The sequence below is a fragment of the Salmo salar genome, chromosome 09, assembly GCF_965601325.2.
Source record: "Salmo salar chromosome 09, fSalSal1, whole genome shotgun sequence".
Classification (NCBI taxonomy): Eukaryota; Metazoa; Chordata; class Actinopteri; order Salmoniformes; family Salmonidae; genus Salmo; species Salmo salar.
In genome coordinates, this window is record NC_138299.1 from 39,022,738 (window position 1) to 39,032,423 (window position 9,686).

The window sequence follows — 9,686 nt, forward strand, 5'->3', positions numbered from 1 at the left end:
AAGGATGAACCAGACTTGTGGAGGTCTACAAATGTTTTTCTGAGTTCTTGGCTGATTACTTTTGATTTTCCCATGGTGTCAGGCAAAGAGGCACTGAGTTTGAAGGTAGGCCTTGAAATGTATCCACAGGTACACCTACAATTGACTCAAATTATGTCAATTGGCCTATCAGAAGCTTCTAAAGCCATGACATAATTTTCTGGAATTTTCCAAGCTGTTTAAAGGCACAGTCAACTTAGTGTATGTGAACTTCTGACCCACTAGAATTGTGATACAGTGAAATAATCTGTAAACAATTGTTGGAAAAATGACTTGCGTCATGCACAAAGTAGATGTCCTGACCGACTTGGCAAAACTATAGTTTGTTAACAAGACATTTGTGGAGTGGTTGAAAAACGAGTTTTAATGACTCCAACCTAAGTGTATGTAAACTTCCGACTTCAAATGTATATACTACTTCCAGAGGTCTAGCCCCCCCCCCCCAAAAAAAAATCAATGTTGCCTTGGCGGTCACCTAATGTCTTTGTCTGTGTGAAGGAGAAAGACAGGGGTTCTGTTTTTGACAGTTGTAGAGATGAGGTTGTAATTCAAGTTTCTCTGTGAAATGAAATGAACAGCTAAACTCTGCTTTCTCTTGTAAAGTGATTATAATTAGTGGATGAGGTATCTCTGCTTTTAACACCTGATATCCTCAACTGTTCACACAGCAGACAACTAAAATATTTATATTTTAAATATGCCACAACACAGAACGACAAAAACAAAAAAAGTGTTAGACTGGGACCTTACTCACAGCCAATGTTGCCTCTAAACTGCACCCGCGCGCAGTGGTACCGAGGCTGCCGCGCGGCTCCCCCGGGGCTGCAGCGCAGAAATATCAGCCCACTGAGAGAAGCACGAGATTGTAACTTCACTCAACTTTCTAGAGCAGTGGTCACCAATCCGTCTATCGCGATCGACTGGTCGATCTCGAAGGCATTCCCAGTAGATCGCCAAACATTTCTGTAAAAAACCCAACGATAAAGCCTTGTGCTCCTATTTTTTGTCTAGGTCCGTTGTATGTAGGTGCACCCAATTCAGCTGCTCTGCGCGGGGGTAGGCGAATTGTTGCTATTTTGAACCATTTCATGTGTCTGAAGGCACGAACGCTGTTTTCCGGGCGGGCCCAGAGAGCAAATCAAGTGCATTATATAGTTACCGCTGGCCAATCGGATGGCACAGATAACGGTGTCTGCAGTAAGGTAGAAAGCTACAGTAAAGTTCATACTGTGAGATTTGAAAACGTTTAAAACCACGACTAGAGACAGACTGTCAACAAATACTGAAAAGAGATGCTGTTTTTTATGAATTTCGAGGAATATTTCACTTTCTCTGTTCATCAGAGCAGTGGCGGTTGTAGACATTTTCAACTGGGGGGGCCAAGCTGGGGCCAGTTATACTGTTAGAGGGGCCAGTTACATTAGACGTTATTGTTGTCATATCGTTTTCTTCACTGCATTGCAGGCAAACTTGCAGATGCATGTGGTACAATACTGTTGTGTTCCACCTAAAGCCGTCCCTCAAGAAAATGTTATTTCATACTCCACATTTAGGGGGGCCACAAAGGGGTCCAAAATTGTTGTCACAGGGGCACTGGCACCCCACCCCCCAGAACCGCTAGTGCATAGGAGTAACACCAGTAATTTGTACACAAGGCAGAAATAATGCGTTGCGACTCCAGTTTCGCCATGAGCTGAAAGACTCCCTTTTTGGTCCGTGGAGGAAAGGGAGAGCAGAGGGATGTTGAGAGGCTGACCCTCAGTCTGCTGCTCTCTCCCTTCGCTGATACTGACCATCAGATACAGGCACCATCAGCCCAGTAAAATACAAATGTAATTATGTAAATGTATGCTCACTCAGCTGTGCTTCACGAGTAATACAATAACTGATATATTACCGGTGTGATCATACAGTCTGCATCAAATTTAGATAAAAAATAATAATAATTATGGCACGAACAACAATGCATTGGCAGGGCAATTCAAGCAAAGCCAATATGCGGTAGTAATGTATTGGACCTATAGCTTACTGCACAAACCTCATTGCTACAGTACTGTTTTAATTGGTTAATGTTGCATAGGTTTACGTTTTTTAACTCATGTTAAGAAAAGAATCTGAGCGGTAGATCTCGGCTTGCATTTTGACTTAGAGATCTTGACTCAGAAAAGGTTGGTGACCACTGTTCTAGAGTTTTCCCTGTTAACACTAGCAACGTTTTTCTTTACTCTGCCAATTGTGAAACTCAACATTAGCCACTTTCAATACAACATACCGAAACAAAACAAACTATGCAACAGATTTGGTTGTAGGCAGAACGCATCGGAGAAGGATTCTATTGCATTGACACAAACTACTCAGCCCGTACTCTACACAGACTGGTGCAGCATAAACAATCAGAGCTGCAGCAAGCCTATATGCAAATAGACCATTGCCATATATGGATCTGTGCCATTTACTTTACACTGGGCTGTGTTTACAGCATTAGCGGTCGTGAGTAGATGCGCTTCCGCATTTAACCCAACCCCTCGGAATCAGAGAGGTGCGGAGGGCTGCCTTAATCGACATCCATGTCTTCTGGCGCAAGGAGAACAGTGGGTTAATTGTCTTGCTCAGGGGCAGAAGACGTGGATGTCGATTAAAGGCACCTCTCTGATTCAGAGGGGTTGGGTTAAATGCGGAAGACACATTTCAGTTGAAGGCATTCAGTTGTACAACTGACGAGGCTATGGTCCAAACACTTAAAAGACACACCCTATCCCCTCAACTTAAGTGGACACTTCTGATGGCGTTTCATGACGTGTGATGAGTATACACTTGCAGGGCAAGGGGCGAGGGCTGCAGGAATCATTTTTAAATAGACCACCCTTGGCCGGAAATTCGTCACTCGTTCATCCGGTGATGATTGTTTTCAGCCTCCGGTAACTTGTGGGTGCTTTATATGCACTACAGTCAATTATGATTGCATGTCTACTTAAATATATAATTATTAATATACGCCTACTGTATGATAGCTAGCAAATTAATGATCTAACTAACATTAGCCTACCTAGCTGGAACTTCTGAAGAAGGAAAATGTTTTATTTCTACAATTTCCAAAAGCTAACCAAACAAAAACCTGTTTACTTTTACGAGATGGGTTTGTGCCATCATGTGCATAAGTAGCACAATGTCTAACTTATTTGCATTCGTTTTGACTTACACTTGTATGTTGACTTCTCCATTGATGTTGTTTTTAAGTTTTCACTGACTTTTCTTAGCGGATGTACAATCGTTATGATTTTAATTATGAGGAGTTTCAGGCCCCGGAGTGAAGATAATTATACACTCGCAAAGCCGACTAAAAACGAGGGCTGAGGGCCTTACGTTGCAAACTTCTCTTGCTTGGCTTTTCATCTGGACCACCAGCTTTGTCTTATCCCATGTAAATAGCCTGTCTTTTCGTATATATCTTAATCTCTCTTTCTATCTATGAACTAAATATACTTTCCTGCAACCCGCCTCACCCAATGTGGTACGGATCTGCTATTTTTATTCCTTATAACCGGAACTTCAATCAGGAGCTAGCCAGCTAACCAGCTGCTAGTCTTTGTTAGCCATGGCTAGCGGACCTCGCCTTTTTTCCCCCAGCATCAGCCAGCCTTAGCTCGGACAATGACCTGCCAGTCTGCACAGTGCGATATCAACCCAGAGCATATCGGACTGCTTCTCTCTACCATATCACCGGATTCCTGCTGCTCTGGATCATTACACCGGATCATTACTCTGGATCATCGCAGCTAGCTAGCTGCAAACGAGTGGCTACTGTTAGTTAACGCCTCTGTCCCAAAGCAAGCACCAGCTAGCCTTGAGCTAGCCTCAAGCTAGACCCATATACCAGCTAATTCTAGGGCTATAACACCTCCTTTGCCAATTGGCCTGGACCCTTTATTGTCGACACGGAGCCCCGCCGATCCATCACAACTGGACTGCTGACGTGATCGCCCGATGTGGTCTCAACAGGCGATGTTGTTACGATGTCGCCGAAGAACCATCTACTAGCCCCGGCCCGCTAGCTTTTCTGAACGTTGTGTCCCCTGCTCGCCTAGCGTAGTAGTGACTACCGAACAGCACCCTGACTCACCTATTGCTGATCTTTTGACCCTATGATCACTCGGCTACACAGCTGATGCCCCCTGGACTGTTTCAATAACACGGTACCTCATTTTGTTTACCTGCCACCCCCAGCCTCGAACTCAGGTCCTGTATGTACCTAACTGACCCGCCCTGCCCATTCATCGCCATTTACCCGTTGTTGTCTTAGCTCTCCTGATCAACACCTGTGATTGCTTTATGCCTCTCTCAAATGCCAATATGCCTTGTCTACTGCTGTCTTGGCTAGTTTTTGTTTCATTTCACTGTAGAGCCCTCAGTCCCACACAAAATGCCTTAGATATCTCTTTTGTCCCACCCCACACACATGCGGAGACCTCACCTAGGTTAACTGATGCCTCCAGAGACGAAACCTCTCTCATCGTCACCCAACGCATAGGTTTTTCTCCACTGTACTCACATTCTACCATACCCTTGTCTGTACATTTTGCCTTGAATCTATTCTACCACGCCCAGAAACCTGCTCCTTTTATTCTCTGTCCCCAACACACTAGACGACCAGTTCTTATAGCCTTTAACCATACCCTTATCCTACTCCTCCTCTGTTCCTCTGGTGATGTAGAGGTTAACCCAGGCCCTGTAGCCCCCAGTTCCACTCCTATTCCCCAGGCGCTATCATTTGTTGACTTCTGTTACCGTAAAAGCCTTGGTTTCATGCATGTTAACATCAGAATCCTCCTCCCTAAGTTTGTTTTTTTCACTGCTTCAACACACTCCGTCAACCATCATCCAGCACCATCCCCAACTACAATATTTTCCACCAAGATAGAACTGCCAAAAGGGGTGGAGTTGCAATCTACTGCAGAGACAGCCTGCAGACTTCTGTCATGCTATCCAGGTCTGTGCCCAAACAGTTCGAGCTTCTACTTTTAAAAATCCACCTTTCCAGAAATAAGTCTCTCACTGTTGCCACTTGTTATAGACCCCCCTCAGCCCCTGGACACCATATGTTAATTAATCGCCCCCCGTTTATCTTCAGAGTTTGTACTGTTAGGCAACCTAAACTGGGATATGCTAACACCCCGGCCGTCCTACAATCTAAACTGGATGCCCTCAATCTCACACAAATTATCATGGAACCTACCAGGTACAACCCTAAATCCATAAACTCGGGCACCCTTATAGATATCATCCTGACCAACCTGCCCTCCAAATACACTTCTACTGTCTTCAACCAGGATCTCAGCGATCACTGCCTCATTGCCTGCGTCTGTAATGGGTCCGCGGTCAAACGACCACCCCTCAACACTGTCAAACGATCCCTAAAACACTTCTGCGAGCAGGCCTTTCTAATCGATCTGGCCCGGGTATTCTGGAAGGATATTGACCTCATTCCATCAGTAGAGGATGCCTGGTTATTATTTAAAAGTGCTTTCCTCACCATCTTAAATAAGCATGCCCCATTCAAAAAATGTAGCACTAAGAACAGATATAGCCCTTGGTTCACTCCAGACCTGACTGCCCTTGACCAGCACAAAAACATCCTGTGGCATACTGCATTAGCATCGAATAGCCCCGCGATATGCAACTTTTCAGGGAAGTTAGGAACCAATATACACAAGCAGTTAGGAAAGCAAGGCTAGCTTTTTCAAACAGAAATTTGCATCCTGTAGCACACACTCCAAAAAGTTCTGGGACACTGTAAAGTCCATGGCGTATAAGAGCACCTCCTCCCAGCTGCCCACTGCACTGAGGCTAGGAAACACTGTCACCACCGATAAATCTATGATAATCGAGGATTTCAATAAGCATGCTTTACACCTGGCTACCCCTACCCCGGTCAACAGCTCTGCACCCCTCACTTGCCCAGGCCTCCCCCATTTCTCCTTCACCCAAATCCAGATCGCTGATGTTCTGAGAGCTGCAAATTCTGGACCCTTACAAATCAGCTGGACTAGACAATCTGTACCCTCTCTTTCTAACATTATCTGCCATAATTGTTGAAACCCCTATTACTAGCCTGTTCAACATCTCTTTCATATCGCCTGAGATCCCCAAAGATTGGAAAGCTGCCGAGGAAGAGGGGGAGACTCTCTAGACCCAAACAGTTATAGACCTATATCCATCCTGCCCTGCCTTTCTAAAGTCTTTGAAAGCCAAGTTAATTAACAAACAGATCACTGACCATTTCGAATCCCACCGTGCCTTCTCCACTATGCAATCTGGTTTCCGAGCTGGTCATGGGTGCACCTCAGCCATGCTCAAGGTCCTAAACAGTATCATAACCGCCATCGATAAAAGACAATACTGTGCAGCCGTATTCATCGACCTGGCCAAGGCTTTCGACTCTGTCAATCACCACATTCTTATCGGCAGACTCAACAGCCTTGGTTTCTCAAATGACTGACTCGTCTGGTTCACCAACTACTTCTCAGACAGAGTTCAGTGTGTTAAATTGGAGGGCCTGTTGTACGGACCTCTGGCAGTCTCTATGGGGGTGCCAGAGGGTTCAATTCTCGGGCCGACTCTTTTCTCTGTATACATCAATGATGTCGCTCTTGCTGCTGGTGATTCTCTGATCCACCACTATGCAGACAACAACATTCTGTATACTTCTGTCCCTTCTTTGGACACTGTGTTAACTAACCTCCAGAAAAGCTTCAATGCCATACAACTCTCCTTCTGTGGCCTCCAACTGCTCTTAAATGCACGTAAAACTAAATGCATGCTCTTTAACCGATCGCTGCCCATACCTGCCTGCCCGACTAGCATCACTACTCTGGACGGTTCTGACTTAGAATATGTGGACAACTACAAATACCTAGGTGTCTGGTTAGACTGTAAACTCTCCTTCCAGACTCACATTAAGCATCTCCAATCCTAAATTAAATCTAGAATCAGCTTCCTATTTCACAACAAAGCATCCTTCACTCATGCTGCCAAACATACCCTCGTAAAACTGACTATCCTACCGATCCTTGACTTCGGCGATACAAATTAGCCTCCAACACTCTACTCAGCAAATTGGATGCAGTCTATCACAGTGCCATCCGTTTTGTCACCAAAGCCTCATATACTACCCACCACTGCGACCTGTATGCTCTTGTCGGCTGGCCCTCGCTTCATATTTATCGCCAAACCCACTGGCTCCAGGTCATCAATAAGTCTTTGCTAGGTAAAGCCCCGCCTTATCTCAGCTCACTTGTCACCATAGCAGCACCCACCCGTAACACGCGCTCCAGCAGGTATATTTCACTGATCAGCCCCAAAGCAACTCTTCTTTGGCCACTTTTCCTTCCAGTTCTCTGCTGCCAATGACTGGAACGAATTGCAAAAATCACTGAAGCTGGAGACTCATATCTCCCTCACTAACTTTAAGCATCAGCTGTGAGAGCAGCTTACAGATCATTGCTGTCACGCGCTGACCTAGGAGAGCTGTGTTTTCTCTGTTTAGCTAGGCCAGGGTGTGATAGGTGGGTGGGCATTCTATGTTTTGTTTTCTATGTTTTGGCCGGGTATGGTTTCCAATCAGAGGCAGGTGTCTATCGTTGTCTCTGATTGGAAGCCATACTTAGGCAGCCTGTTTTTCCTTTGTGTTTTGTGGGTAGTTATTTTCCGTTTAGTTGTAAAGTACCTGACGGAACTGTCTGCTGTCATTTTTTGGTTTAATTTGTAAGTGTTCATTCTTCTTTCATTAAAACTACAAGATGAACATATTCCACGCTGCACCTTGGTCTACTCATTATGACGCCCGTGACAATTGCACCTGTACACAGCCCATCTGTAAATAGCCCACCCAACTATCTCATCCCCATATTGTTTTTCTTCTTCTCCTTTGCACCCCATTATCTCTACATGCACATTCATCTTCTGCACATCTATCACTCCAGTGTTTAATTGCTAAATTGTAATTATTTCGCCACTATGGCCTATTTATTGCCTTACCTCCCTAATCTTACTTCATTTGCACACACTGTATATAGACATTTCTATTGTTTATGACTGTACGTTTGTTTATTACATGTGTAACTCTGTGTTGTTTGTGTTGCACTGCTTTGCTTTATCTTGGGCAGGTTGCAGTTGTAAAGAACTTGTTCTCAACTGGCCTACCTGGTTAAATAAAGGTGAAATAAAAAAGATTGTGTCGGGGCATGAGACGAGAGTGTGTCTTTTAAGTGTTTGGACCGCAACCAAGGTATCCCCCTTTCCCTTTTTGTTTTGAGATCAAAGCGAGAGCTGCATGTAGCCACGAATGCACATTTTGTTCATATCCTTTGCTAGTTAGTGAGTTATTAGCCCCATGTTATAAATAATTTGTAGTCAGCAGTAGGGGAGTGAGTGCTTCCTACAAGAGCACAAAACAAACATTTCTAGACATCTTTGAAAAGTTAGTCAGGTAAAGAGATTTTTTTGTCTTAAATGGGCGGTGTTGTATTTTTAGACAGGCTGAGTGGAAAAATATCTCCTGGTCCGACGAATCCAGGTTCCTGTTGCGTCATGCTGATGGCAGAGTCAGGGTTTGGCGTAAACCGTAATGAATCCAGCAGGAGTCCATGGATCCGTGGCGGTGGTGTAGCCTTCTGGTGTGGGAAATGTTTTTCTGGCACACGTTAGGACACTTGATAAAAATTGAGCAATGATTGAACGCCACAGCATATCTGAACATTGTTGCTGGCCAGGTGCAACCCTTCAGGCTGTTCTGGAGGTGAAGGGGGGTCCGACCTGGTACTAGATGGATTTACCTAACAAACTGAACCTAACAAAAAGCACATGGGTCAGTTTGTGCACAACTCAGATCCGTCACCCTCCCTCTGGCTACAGATACAGGTACATTTAACAGAGTGCCTGAAGAGGTAATAATTTGCCTACTGTGTGATCTAGCATATTATTGCCCTCTGTATGGCGATCTGAGGCGTTCTTTTTTTGTTCATTTCTGGTGCTAACCCTAAAGTATTCTGGTTAAGGGACAAGCAGAGGTGTAACTTTTGTTTCAGTGTTTGAGATTGCACCGTTTGTTCACAATGACTGGAGGAGAAGGAGAAATGTACTGTTTGTGGCTGTACGATTATTGTATATTTGTAGAATTTGTAAAAAACAAAAAACATGTTTTGAGTACAAGGAAATTGGTACTATGTTTAGTAGTAGGTGTATGACACTTAAATACAGTGAGGGAAAAAAGTATTTGATCCCCTGCTGATTTTGTATGTTTGCCCACTGACAAAGAAATGATCAGTCTATAATTTTAATGGTAGGTTTATTTGAACAGTGAGAGACAGAATAACAACAAAAAAATCCAGAAAAAAACGCATGTCAAAAATGTTATAAATTGATTTGCATTTTAATGAGGGAAATAAGTATTTGACCCCCTTTCAATCAGAAAGATTTCTGGCTCCCAGGTGTCTTTTATACAGGTAACTTGCTGAGATTGAGTGCTCCTTGTTACCTGTATAAAAGACACCTGTCCACAGAAGCAATCAATCAATCAGATTCCAAACTATCCACCATGGCCAAGACCAAAGAGCTCTCCAAGGATGTCAGGGACAAGATTGTAGTCCTAC